This window comes from Erithacus rubecula, assembly GCF_903797595.1.
Source record: "Erithacus rubecula genome assembly, chromosome: 21".
Classification (NCBI taxonomy): Eukaryota; Metazoa; Chordata; class Aves; order Passeriformes; family Muscicapidae; genus Erithacus; species Erithacus rubecula.
In genome coordinates, this window is record NC_136673.1 from 6,972,668 (window position 1) to 6,986,697 (window position 14,030).

General features: G+C 44.3%; 1 long non-coding RNA gene across 4 annotated transcripts; it reads left to right on the forward strand.

Annotated features, from left to right (window-relative positions):
* The first annotated feature begins 1,226 nt into the window (after nt 1–1,226).
* LOC306811155 lies at nt 1,227–10,459 on the forward strand. Of its 4 annotated transcripts, none has more exons than XR_013776613.1 (4): nt 1,227–1,291; nt 2,539–2,677; nt 3,462–3,570; nt 5,220–5,361. It is a non-coding gene; the product is annotated as an uncharacterized lncRNA (long non-coding RNA). The 4 variants fall into 4 exon arrangements; XR_013776614.1 differs by lacking the exons at nt 1,227–1,291; nt 5,220–5,361 and adding exons at nt 1,335–1,468; nt 10,264–10,459; XR_013776615.1 differs by lacking the exon at nt 1,227–1,291 and adding an exon at nt 1,335–1,468.
* Nucleotides 10,460–14,030: the final 3,571 nt, after the last annotated feature.

Consider the following 14,030-nt stretch of genomic DNA (forward strand, 5'->3'; position numbering starts at 1 on the left):
TGCACTGCTGTTACAGCATGGAATCTGGCTTGACTAAACTTGGCTGGCCATGGCCACCTTCATCCCTTCCCTGAGGATCAGGAGCCTGAGCAAAGAGGAACTTCCCTATCAGCAAAATTCTTGCCATTGCAGTCATGCTGACTGAATATTTCACCAAAAATTATACAAAAATCACCACTGGCCAGCCAGCCATTGCAGTCATCCCTCACACACCCAGTTTAGGTTTTGTTAAGAGTTGGCCTTCACTCACCATCTTCCCTCTGAAAGGTTTCCATGTGGGTGTTAGGAAATTCACTAGGAATACACCCCTACCTAAATCCTGGCCTGGATTCCAGTCTTTGTTCCATTTCCTCTCTGTATTAACAGTTTCCTGCATGAATTTACAGTCATGTTTGTGCCTACAGCTTGTTCCACCACCTTCAGCCCCTCTCCAGTTTCCATGAATCAAAGGAACTTCCACAGCATCACTTTCCCAAGAGGCAACTTTCTCCTGAAGCTTTTTCCACTGCCCCAGCATCATCTCCCTCTCTGTCTCTTTGGATCTATATTTTCTGCTGCAAATTCAATTAAAGCCTCTCTGGGAGAGTCTGAGCAAGCCAATACAGTGACCAATGGTAGGATGGGTTACAGTGAGGTTTAGGGTGAGTAGATCCATGAGGGATTGATAGGAAGGCAGGCTTTGATGCTAGGAATGTGGAGAGACACAATCCATCACTCCTCACTTGGGATGTACAATGTGGGATCCTACTTTAAAGTGTCTGTGCTCCCTTGGAGATCCAGCCAGCACCTTCCAGTTGCTGACTGCACTGGAGATCTCTACAGGGACAGCAGGAACTGCCCAGGGAAATCCAAGGGCTGTACATCACACCCCATCCACCTGGGCATGTTATCCTGTCTGTGTGAAATGAGCTCATCCTTATGGTCTGTACAGGCTTCTCTCTCAATTCCCCTGCAGCTGTATCTGTTCCAAAAATAACAGCTAGCTCCTCTGCATTTTGTGACTGTGCCATCCTAATTAAAACAAATTCCAACCTCCAAACAGCAGTCGTAGGAGCCCATCAATTTTGTAGGAAAGAATGGAAAAATACCTTTTCCAAATTATCCTTACTCCAGGTTTCAAATGGGTCCTTGATTCCACTTTGTTGCTGTGGAAACAGTCATGATGTCAGACCTGGGAGCTGTGATGTCACTGAGGAATAATCACATGCTGGAGAAGACAGCAGGAAAAGGGAAGTAAACAAATGTGTTTATCCACAAACCCTCCTACCACGAGGAACTGGAATCTCTGATGGTAATTTACCACACATTGCTAATGTGTTTGCAATAATGTATTTCTTAATTCTTTTTTCCTTTGGTTCTGGCTGGATGGGAAGGTTCATCAGGGCTGGAACAAGCAGGGGAAGCAGATTGAGATGAGCATTACAGATCTGCCGTGCTCTGGTTTATGGTTTGTTCCCAGCGATACACAGTAAGTAAAACAAGCACTGATTGAGTCAGCTGCCTCCTGGGTGCTCATTTGCTGGAGTGTGAGGAATATTAATGCTAAGAACATCCTCATACACCAGGAGAGGCAGGAGGAGGCAAGCAGATTACCCCAGCTTAGGGGTATTATACACGCGTCTGCAACTTCCAAAGACACAGAGAGGAAACGCTTCTGTGGGGTTTTGTCTCTTATCTTCTTACAGTCTTACAGATTTTAGAGATGCATTGCCCTGCAGTTTTAATACTCAGAGTTTTCAGGCGGGATTGTGGTTATTTATTTTTTTTAAAAATCCTCCTTTATACGGGGGGGGGGGAAAAAACGGAAAAAAAAAATGCGAGTGCTGAGTTTCATCAGGATAAAGAAAAAGCAGATTCCAAAAGAAGAAAGAAGAGATGAAAAAGAGAAGTTTGATTAAAATCCCCTCTTGTTCCGTGTGTTTGATGTAAATATCTTCACACCTTTCTCTTTTCCTTTGCAGCCTCAGCAGAGGGTTCAGCCCGTCACCAGGGGATTGAGTTCCCAGCTTTGGGCTTTGTAGTTGCTGCTGCTCTTGCTGCTGTTGTCTAAAGGGATTATAAGCCTTTGTAAAGCTTGTGTTAATACCCTGGAGGGGAAAAATGAGTTTCCAAATAACCTTTGTTGTGCATCTCCTGTCTAAGGTACCCCAGGAAAGGAAAAATCAGGAAGTGTTTTGGCTTTGTGAGCAGGTCATTTAAAGTTCACAAACCAGGTCTGCACCTCTGTGACCCAACTTCTCCAAGTGCAGAGATCTCCTTGCCCTTGTGCTGCTGACACCAGAACCTGCTAAGAATAGCAATGCCCTTCTCTGTTCACCAGGGAACATGTTCAACTTTAAACTGGATTTTTAATAAAATACCTGGAGAAGCTGCATTAGGTGCTTAGCTCCCAGCACATCCTCTGGTAACGTTTGGGCACTTTGTATTCCATACCATCTTCAGAAAATCCCAGCTCAGGATCCAACTCCACAGCTTCAGACTGACTCACTGTATCTTTTCAAACATTTTATTTTTTTTTTCTTCTTTTCCTTGCTGCAGGAGGATTGGTTTTGAGCCACGTCTCCACGTTTCCCTCCAGACACTGTAAAGGTGCAGAGCTGTTTGGTATTCAGGGAGTGCTGGAGGCTGAGGGTCACTCAATATTCCAGTGTGAGGAGTGGGTTGCTCAGTATTCCAGGTGAGTGCCAGCACCAGCAGCAGGGCTGTGCAGCTGTGGATGGCTCAGCATTCCTAAGGTGTGCTCCAGCTGCTGAAAGGCTGTCAGGGCTGCTTGCCAGGGTGACAGTCCCTCAGCATTCACAGCTGTCCCTGGGAAGGGCTGAGGACAGGCAGCCATTCCATTCTCTGCTTGGAGAATCAGAGGGTCAAAGGGAAAATTATAATGGAGAGAAGAGGGAGAGAGAAGTGGGGAAGATGAGAAGGGAGAGTGATGAAAGGGCAGCACTTCAGAAAATGAGACTTCTGAGCCCCTCACCGGGTACTTTGCAGGAGCCACACTTTAGGTTTAAATTAAAAGGGTGAAGGCAATTCATTCCCTCTTTCTAAAGCTGACTTAAAAACCCAGAGCAAAGCTGTCCAGATACACTCATTATCACATTTTTTTGGTGTTGGTCAGTGTTGGGTTCTGTGATCAAAGATTCATCCCCACAAACACAAGGGGTCACAGCAGGAGGGGGGAAAGCCCTAGACAGAGAAATGCAGCCCCCTAAGCTGGCTCCTCATTGGGTGGCACAGCCATCAGCCCCATCCCTTGGGGGAAAACCATGAGGAGGAAATTCTGACACATTGGGCATGAGGAATGCATAATTCCCCCATTAGTGTTTCTTTTTGTCTGAAGTTATGACAGTTTCACAACAAAATTGAAACACAAAATTATGACAATTAACAGATGATTTTTTTTTTTTTATTCACTCAAATATATTTTTCTTACAAATCAGGCAGTAACAATTTTGCCTTCTCAGAATAAAAATCAGATTATGCACAGAGAAAAATTGAATCTCAGCTTTTGGATAGGAGAAAATTTTTCCAACACAGTCCTTTTCATGAGGCCATCTGCTCCTTCTTTACCAGGTATGGGTTTGTAGGTGTTATGTGCCAGCTTCTACAGATGACAAGCCAGCTCTGTGTGCAGGTACTTCTGAGGATGCCTAGCACAAGGCTGAACAAATAGGTTGCCTATGGAAATTGGAGGAAAAGTTGTGTTTTGGAATACCAGAAATGAGACTGGACTCTAATGCTTGCTGTAAGGGATGTAACTCCCCAGAGAGTGGATGTGGCCTGGAGTTAAAATGGGCACCAGTTAAAACTCACCTTGCCATCAGACAGTGCTGATTTTTCTGTTTACATGGACATGTAGTGATAGGACAGGGAAGAATGGCTTTAAACTGAAAGAGGGTGAATTTAGGTCGGATATTAGGAAGAAATTGTTCCCTGGCAGGGTGGGCAGGGCTGGCACAGGGTGCCCAGAGCAGCTGTGGCTGCCCCTGGATCCCTGGCAGTGCCCAAGGCCAGGCTGGACAGGGCTCAGAGCAGCCTGACATGGTGGAAGGTTTCCCTGCACATGGCAGGGGATAGAACTAGATGATCTTTTAGGTCCCTTCCACCCAAAACCACTCCATGATGTCATGAAATCTGCTTTACAGTCTCCTTCCCTTCCCTTCCCTTCCCTTCCCTTCCCTTCCCTTCCCTTCCCTTCCCTTCCCTTCCCTTCCCTTCCCTTCCCTTCCCTTCCCTTCCCTTCCCTTCCCTTCCCTTCCCTTCCCTTCCCTTCCCTTCCCTTCCCTTCCCTTCCCTTCCCTTCCCTTCCCTTCCTTCCCTTCCCTTCCCTCCCCTTCCCTTCCCTTCCCTTCCCTTCCCTTCCCTTCCCTTCCCTTCCCTTCCCTTCCCTTCCCTTCCCTTCCCTTCCCCTTTTTATGTACCTTTTCTTTCTCCATCAACCCTTGACCTTAAAACATGAAATCAGAGGTCTCTGGATCTGCTACACCATGAAATTATTTAGTGAATATAGTGTTTATCCAAGATTCTTGATTCACTCAACCCACTCTCTAAAGGAATCTCTCTCAACATGCCCCCCAGTACTTAGCTATGAAAATTACATTCCCTTCTCCATGACTTAGTCAGTGCAGGGAACATCACAGCCTGCTTCAAAATGCTGCACTGTACTTAATGGTATTTTATGACACATTTTTCAAATCAAATTTAAAAGCATAACTGAGTGGAATTAAATTAATGCTGTCTGGTAATGTCAGCAGCACAGGAGCTGCACATGGTTGGCTTAGCTCCTAAACCTCTGGCAGCTTCCTGGGACTTATCCCTGACTGCAGGGTAAGAAGGAATGCAGTGATGGGAATGGTTTTTTAAGCTTTTGTCTATGGAAGGGAGTGTGTGGGAGTAAATGGCAGCTGAGGTTTGGGTAGAGTTTCCTAAGTTTAGATGGAGTTATGTTCCTGACTGAAGGAGGGAATGGAAATTGAGGACATGTATCCATGTGAGTTTTGGTGTGATGGATGCATGTACAAGAGCCATGAGATTATCCCTGTGTTATCCAGGCTGACCTTACTGGGTCTGGTTTTGGGCTGGTTCCATCTTTCCCTCACACCTGCTCACACAGGTTGATGAAATACATCCCAGCAACCATAGTACTCATTGTGATAATGATTTAAATGGCAGATTGTTGTGTCACTGAGCAGAATGCACAGTTTGTGCCTGTCTGTGTGCAGTCAGGAGAGCCTCCTGAGCAGCTTTGGAGCTGGAAAAGCAAACACAGCAGAATTCAGGCTGAAGGAAGGGTGTGTGCACGTGCTGCTGTGTGCAGGGCCAGGGAGGAGTACAGCCTGCTGCACTTTGTGTCCACAGATGTTGTAGTGCTTATTCTAATAACACAGAGCCAACAAAGATGTGTTGGAGATGGTATCTGCCTCACTTGTGTACATCATTTTCCTTTTTTCACTTTCTGATTTAAAAGAAGCAATTCCAGCTTTTTCCTTTTCTGCATTGTGAGAACATCTCACAGTCATTTTAGCCAAAATAGATCACTCTTGCTCCAGGACTACACAGCACAGGATGTACTTCATTAGTACCCAGAAACATTTTTTTTTGTTCCTCAATGACTTTACATTTCCTCACTCCATTCAAAGCCATGTACTTGAAGACATTGATTGTCTGGGCCTCTTTACCTTCCACACAGGCAACACTCGAAATGTTCCTTTCAGAGAAGAGGGAGAACATTCCTACTGACTGCATTAGAATTTCACAGACCCAGGTGGCATCCAAATCAGCTCTGCTGGAGTGTTCCAACCTCCTCCTCATGGAACACTCAAGTTGCCATTGAATTTGGGTTCACATTGTGGAGGGAGGATGGACTCTGTTTCTCCTGTTTAAATAATGTGGGTGACAACTGCCACTCAGCCCCCAGGACAAAAATGAGCTTGTCTGAAGTAACCCTTTATAAAACATAAATAAATTATTGCCCACAGGCTGCCCCTGGATCTCTGGAAGTGTTCAAGGCCAGGTTGGGCAGGGCTTGGAACAGCCTGGGATAGTGGAAGGTGTCCCAGCCCATGGCAGGGGAAAATGAGATGAGCTTTAAGGTCTCTTCAAACTCAAACCATTCTAGGATTTTCTGCTTCTATGATAAAATGACCACTGGTATCTTCTGGAAACTGAGAACACTTGGAGGGCAGATAATGCATTTGTACTGGTGTATAAAACACCAGAGATATTTAAACTGCTCTATAAATCATAAAGCTCTCTTGGATTTACTTGGAGATGCAGGAGTACAGGAAGAGGGAAGGGTAATAAGTCAAGGAAACAAAAAAAAAAAAAAAAAATCCAAAAAGCCCCCAAAACAACAACAACAACAACAACAACAACAACAACAACAACAAAATTCCAAAGGTCAATGAAAACTCATAGTAAGCCTTCCTAAGTATGACAGGTAATGATGAAGCTGGAGGAATTCTGAGATCTCTGAGATTTACAAAGGGAAGAAGAAAAAAAGACATTTTTAATCTTCATTGCTCATTTTCTGTGCCTTATGCAATTTTATTCCCAAAGATTTTTCTTTTCTTCTGGGTACTTACCTTAAGCCTGGTTTGTGCATGGAATTTCCCAAGCAACTTTTGGGCCTGGGTACACCCCAGAATTTCACCATTTTTTAAAATGTTGAAATAAAATGTCTGCACAAGAATATTTCTCCCCTTTTTTTTTGCTTCTTAGAACCTGACACAAGGTTTGAGCAGAATTTCATGAACTCTTCTTAATGCACAGGGATTTAAACTACTAGAATTCTGTATGCCAGGCAGAGGGAGACTCAATTCCTTAATTTAAGCATCTATGTGTTCAGCATTGGAGGCTGGTGTGGTCACAGCAGGGTGGCTCTGCAGCCAGCAGCCAAAGGCTCCCCTGGAAGATGCCTCATTTGCTCATCTCCCTCTCCAGAACAGGCTCTAATCTGGGTCAGAGGAATCCCCTTGGGAGGCACCCACAGCCCCTCCTGAGGAGAGATTGGGGTGATTATCCCTGCTCCACTTCTGAAGGGAAGGGAGATGAATCCCATCCTCAGCTATTACATCCCTCTGGGTTAAGGTGCTTAAAAAGGTCTCTTTGCCAGCTTGAAAGCCTCCATCTTTCTCACCAAGAGACAATTTCATGCTCTTAAACAAAGTACCAAGGCATGAAAGCACGATCCCAGTCTGCTCTTTCTGTAGGGCTGCTTAAAGAAAAGGGCCATGTGATGTGCATTGGATTGAAGTGAGGAGCTGACATTGGTATCTGGGAAATGTTCCAGTAGTCTGAGCAAGCGGGCTCTGCTCAGTGCCAGCATGAAAAGATACAATTTTCATGGAGATGCATCCATTTACACCTGGGCTGCATTTGGCATGGGGAGAAGAGAAATTGCCCCTTGATCAGGGCATCTTTGACATATTGAGTTATCTGTCTCATGAGTAATGGAGTAAAGATGAGCACACCTTTGATATGTTAGAGTGGCTTCCCATAAATATTAAAGGAAACTTCATAGACTTATGGGATGGAAGCACCTGCAATTCATCTGCACATGCTGAGGCTGAGGTGGCTGCCAGCTGCTGCCTTCCCAGAGGGGTCATTAAGAGCTCTCTCTGGGCTTTTCCTGCTTTTCCAAGGTCTTCATGGATGGAAGGAAAACTTTGCCTTGCAAAGCCTCAATTTTGGAGGTAGCTGAGCTCTCAGAGCTCTCGCTGCTGTGCCTGGGGAGAATGAAAACACCATCACTGGAGGCTTTTAAAAACACACCAGACAAGTTCATGTCTTCAAAAGCATTGATCTTCCTGACCCTACTGGAAAGCAAAAGGGTTGACTAGAGGTCACTCAGGAGCTTTCCCAGTTTTTTTTTACCACATTTGCTCCCACATGGCACAATCTCTGAAGAGCTGATTCTCAGCCTGTGGTCTGCACAACACCTGGACAGGATGCACAAACTGATGGCAAAAAGCAATTGAACTGGGAAGTGAAAATGCACTTCCATGTGCTATCAACAAGCAAAATGGGGAGGAAACAAATTAATGAGGCTCAGAGGTTTGGCCTTATTTCTGTGCAGCTGCACATTGAAATGGTGACGGAACGTTCATATTTTGGTTTTGTTAAGAAAAATAAATAGTAATTCTTCATTTGAAAAGTGAGACAGAGTCCTAAAGGCTATCAAATGGATTAATAGCACAAAGCCTGAGAGGTGCCAAATCCCACAAGAAGCTCAGTGAGTTTCCTGATATTAATCACCAAATCACTGGTGTAACACCAGAAGAGCCTGGTACCTTCCAGCCTCTCCTTTCCATGTTTCTTCTCGAGTCTTATCTGCTTCACTTTGCAGGGTGATGCATCAAATAATCCCAAAGGAGAAAAACTGATCTTGGCAGGGTTTGCTGGTATCCTCTGAAGTTATTTTCCTCCTCTCCCCAACCCATTCTCTTGCTGATTTCTTGCCAGGCTGTTCACACACTAAGGTTTCTGCTGCACCCCTGAAGAGAGGAGCAGTGGATGCTGATCCAGCTGTGAGATGTTCCAGTGAGATCTGGAATTCAGTAAATCACCATCAGATGTTTACAGGAACCCAGTGGTGCTGCCCAGCTCCTCCCTGGAACAAAATAAGGGAGTTTCACACACCAACATGCTCCATTCTTGCTGCACCTCAATAAAATTAAAAGTGTTCTTTCATTACTGCCTTAGGAATTGTCAGACACAAACACCTGCCTGCTGCAGAGACAGCCTGACCATGGCTCCTGCAGCCTTGGCAACAACCAGCTGGAAGTGCATCTCTGCTCAGGCTGGGGGTGCAGCTTGAAAAACCCAATTGTTTCAGAATCACACAGTGGTTTGAGGTGCAAAAGACTTGAAAGATTTCATTGCACCCCCTGCCATGGGCAGGGACACCTTCCACTGTCCCAGGCTGCTCCAAAGCTCATCCAGCCTGGCCTTGGACACTGCCAGGGATGGGGCAGCCACAGCTGCTCTGTGCCAATGCAGTTCCAGTTTTCTCACTATTCTTCCAGATTTTCTCCTGTAAGAGAGAAACCAACTCAGTCTCTTCCCCAGGAGTGTGATTTCAGGTTTTAGTGCAAGACCTGGATGCACTGGGCAGATTCCTGGCTCTTCTAAGGCACTGAGCCAGTTTACATCCAGTTCAGGTGCCTGTGTTTTGTTAAATCAAAATAATTCCTTAGGAAATTAACACTAGGTTTCAACATCTGTAGCAGTGTGTGCTTACATGTCACATCTGCACCTGTGCAAACACCAATTAACCCTTATAATTAGCCACAATTTTTCTCATTACCATTAAGATGAGAATTAAAAGCAAGATTTGCTTCTTCATTTTTCTTTCTTCTTTCTTGCAGCTCATGATCTTTCTGTCACTATGGTGGATCGTGGGATGTGTGTGATTGGCCATGTGAGGCCCATCTTAAGGAAAATAATACACTCAAACTAAACCCTCAGAATCAAATTTCCAAGACCTCAGCACCTGAAATGCTGATTTGATTTTTCAGAAGAGATTATTTCTTATTTAATCATCCAAAAGAAGGTGTAAATTTGTGCCATTTCTACCAGTTTTACCATGATGCAGACTGTTAAGGAGAATCAATGCATAGAAAATGGAACATTTTGGAGAAAATGTGACTCTAAGAGCCTTCAACCCTTCTGAAAATGGTGACAGAATGTGGCTATTTCATCACTGCATGAGGCTTCCCTGTCCTACTTCGTGGTTTGTAATAAATAGATATTATCTGACAAGCAACAATACTCCCCCCCCATTATTTATCATTATTCATTAATCACACCTCAGTAATCATCTACATTATTTATTATTATTCATTACCTTTTGAATAAATAATAACCATGGCAGGGATTACCATTGTGAGGAGCATGGGGAAAGACAGGATATTCATGTGTGAAGTACCAGACTCCCACAGACTTTATTTATGAAGAAATCTGCTGTGGGTAGGAAGAGCAGGAAGAATATTGTAGCCACTATGGTTTAAGTGAGGAAAGGCTTGTGAGAAGTATTCCTTCTTCTTATCCCAAATTATATAATTGAGGGGGGGAAAGAAAAGAGCCAGAAGAGATTTCAGACACTGAACTTTTTTTCAAAATCGAAATGGGAGCAGCAAAATTTTACTTTTGGATGTTATTATTTTATCATTGGACTGACAGGAATGGATTAGCATACATTGGTTGTTAATGCATGTACTTGCAACTCCTCTGAGCACAATTTATTCTTCTTTGAATCTTTTTCAGTATTGTATGGAGCTGCATTGATTCTGGTGGAGCTTCTGGCAGAGAGATTTATCTCCAGGATGGCTTTCTGATCACTTCCAAAGACAGAGATTGTGATCCCAATTGAAGTGGAAGTCACTTCCCAGCTTAAAGAAATGTAAGAGCCCTGATCTAGATGTCCAGCAGCAGGAAGCTTATTAAAGTATTCTTTAAAGCACCCAGTGAAGGATAATTCGTGGCTGTCCTTTCTAGTTGATTTACGAGGTAAAATTTCTTTCTTTAACACAATTCTCCTTCCTGTTGGGAATGAAACCTCAGCCTAACTGTCCTACACCTCAGAACCCACTGAGATTTCCTGCAGCCCATCACCAAGCTGCACTGTGGCCTCTTTCAATCTTTTCTTACTAAGGTTTAGCTACTTCAACTTTTCTCACAGGTTTTGTTTCCTGGAATTTCTCTCCTCCTTGCTGGCATCTCTTTGAATCTCTGCAGCCTGTGCACATCAGGGAATGGGTGCCCCAAGGGAATGGGTGCCCCAGGGGAATGGAATGGGTGCCCTAAGGGAATGGAATGGGAATGGAATGAGTGCCCCAAGGGAATGGAATGGGTGCTCCAAGGAAATGGAATGGGTGCCCCAGGGGAATGGAATGGGTGCCCCAAGGGAATGGAATGGGAATGGAATGGGTGCCCCAAGGGAATGGGTTCCCCAAGGGAATGGAATGGGTGCCCCAGGGGAATGGAATGGGTGCCCCAAGGGAATGGAATGGGTGCCCCAGGGGAATGGAATGGGTGCTCCAAGGAAATGGAATGGGTGCCCCAGGGGAATGGAATGGGTGCTCCAAGGAAATGGAATGGGTGCCCCAAGGGAATGGAATGGGTGCCCCAAGGGAATGCAATGGGTGCCCCAAGGGAATGGAATGGGTGCTCCAAGCCCTCCCTCTGCAGCTGAAGCCTCCCCAGTCCCAGCCAAGCAGGATGAATGACCTGCCTGGTGTTGCCTTCCAGAGGAGACTTTCCTCTCCCCACTGGAAATTCCCTTTCATCCTGGGGAGTATCATAACCCCAGAGCCTTCTCCTCACTGCTCCCATCAGGGCAGTTTATGGTTTCTCCTTCCTGAGGAGTCATTTGCACCATTGTCCTATTGAATTTCATCTTGTTGATTTCCTGCTGCTCCTCTGATGAATCAGAATCATTTTAAATTCCAATCCTGCCTCCCAAACTGCTCGCAGTCCCTTCCAGCAAAGTGTCACTTGCAAATTTTATAGATGTGCATCTCAGTACATCATCCACATGGATAATGAAAATATTGAAGTAGTGTGGGACTCCAATCCTAATGTCCTTCCAGTTTAGAGGAGAACTATTCATGTGTGACTCCTCAGCCAATTGAGGACCCATCGTGATTCAGGACTTCCTCTAGATCATATTTTCCTTGTTTGCTTCTAAGAAAATGCAGTGGGATGATATTAAAATCAAGATACATCACAGCTGCTGCATCCTCCTAAGCCACTATGGCAGCTGGCTTTTATAAAGAAGAAAATTAGATTGATATGACAGAAATTGTTCTTTGCAAGTCCATGTTGACTGCACCTTTTATTTTTATTATCCTCCAGGTGCTTATAAATTAATTAATATTATTTTTCTGGGTTAAAAGGACTGGTCTATAGTTCCCTGGGGCTGCCTCTCCCCTTTCCAAATGTAGGAACTATGTTTGTCCTTCTCTGGTCCTCATACAATTCCCAGCAACCTCTATTCCCTATCAGACATCTAGGAACCAATTTTAATTTGATATGCCATAAAAATTAGGATTTACATAATTAGTTTCTTCAAGTCTGGCAGGTGCATAACTCAACTCTTCCATGTTTTCATCCATCTGGATCTGTTGCTGTATGTGCTGTAGGTTGCCATTCCTTTATGTTAAGTTTCTTAAGAATCACATAAATCATATCAGGTTAAAAAAAACCAAAACAATAACTTTCCAAAAAACACCTCACACTCATCTGGCTGCCCATTCTAGAGTCTCTTTAATTTTTTGCAATTATACAACAGTTACTATGCACAAGAAAATAATAGTAAAAATAAAAGTGGATAATTATAAGTTGACCCTGCTGGAGTCAGGGGGGTTTGCTGGGTTTGTTGCTCTCACACTGCAGGTTTGGGAGCACAGGGAACACCCTTTGATCCTCTGCACACAAAATCCAGAGCCACTTTGAACCACCTCCCCTGGGGCTGGCAAAAAGACCTTTCCCCATCCCATGGCACATGCTGATGCACACCTTTTCTGCCTGGAAGGCAAATGACACTCAAGTAAAACATTTTGAATCTTCCTTACCCCACATTTGGCACTAATGAGCTGATGAGTGAAGTTTGCAGCCAAAGATGAGCTTGCCAAGAGAACCCAGGTTCTCCTTGCTGCCTGTGAATTGTGTCTACCCCAAACAGCCTGTGAGACAGGAAGGGCATCCTCTCCTGAAGCCATAAATCATCCCTTTAATTGGTGATCAGATGCTGTGAGAGAGGCCTGGCAGGTGTCAGTTCATGGCTGTGTGACTGAAGGCAGCTTGCTCTGCTCATCCCTGCCCTGGGTGTGTTGGGGAATCAATGCCAGCCTCAAGTGTGACTTAAACAGCAAAGAGGAGGCAAACAGGAGTTTATCTTCCTGCAGAGCAGTGTGTGGGTGACAGCTGAGGTGCTGAAAGGCACCTCAGCCATATGTTGAGGTGGTTATCACATCAGAGAGGCTCCAGCACTGCTGTCCTTGCTGTCCTGCCAGGGCTGCAAGCAAAGGGGTGATGGAGGAGTTCCACTGCATGGACTGGAAAATGAATGAAAGAAACTCCTGGGACAAGAAGTCTCTTCTCTCTCTTGAGCTAATGTCTGCTTTAGTTCATGTCTGATATCTTCTTTGTTTGTTCTCTTTTTCCTCCTGTCACAAGGGGTGTAGGTGTCCTCTCATGCATAACCCAAGACACAATTTTGGTGTAATCACTGCTGAGAACTAGAAGGAACGTGCTTTCCTTCCAGATCGATATTCGGGCCTGAGATATTTTGGGTTCCTCCTGATATCAGCCATCTAACCCCTATTTAGGTGACTAACTCCTATTTTAATCAGCAAAAGTTAAGTCCTTAAATATCTTTAAAGAGCTAGTCCCCAGTGTCTTCCATCTTCAGATCCAATCACTGCTTCATCAGCCCCTGGATCCAATCAGCAATGATTGATTTAATGATGTCAATATTCCTTTCCACTCCTCCATAATTTCCTGTCCCTGCCCTTTATGACTTACTATAGGAAGCAACCCATTACAATAATTCAGTATTCCTGCTGCAGACAACTCTGCTGAAAATGAAAAGCCAAATTCTCCACAGGCCTGAGAAGCATCAGGAGCTGCAGCAGCAGTGTTCAGGCTGCTATTTATTGAATTGTTTGTCTATAATGCAATGCCACAGTTTAAAAAATTAAATTAGTCTAATTATCCTATTTAAGGCGATAACTCTCCTGTTGCTACCACTCCCATAATTTTCTGCATTTCCATCTCCTAAATTATCCACTTCTAGGCTTTTCTTTTCCTAGCCTGTATATATCTGAAAAAATATCCTTCGAGGTATAATTAACTTTTTCATTCAGAATCCTAATTTCCTCTCTCAGACATTTTCTGCAGTGTTTAAACTATTTATTATGCAAACTTAGAGAAGTCAAAATATGAATTATGTACAAATCTACGTACTGGAGTTCTCAGCTAATCACTGCATCTTTGTGTCTTGTGGTTGAAGGGAACCAACGTGCACAGAG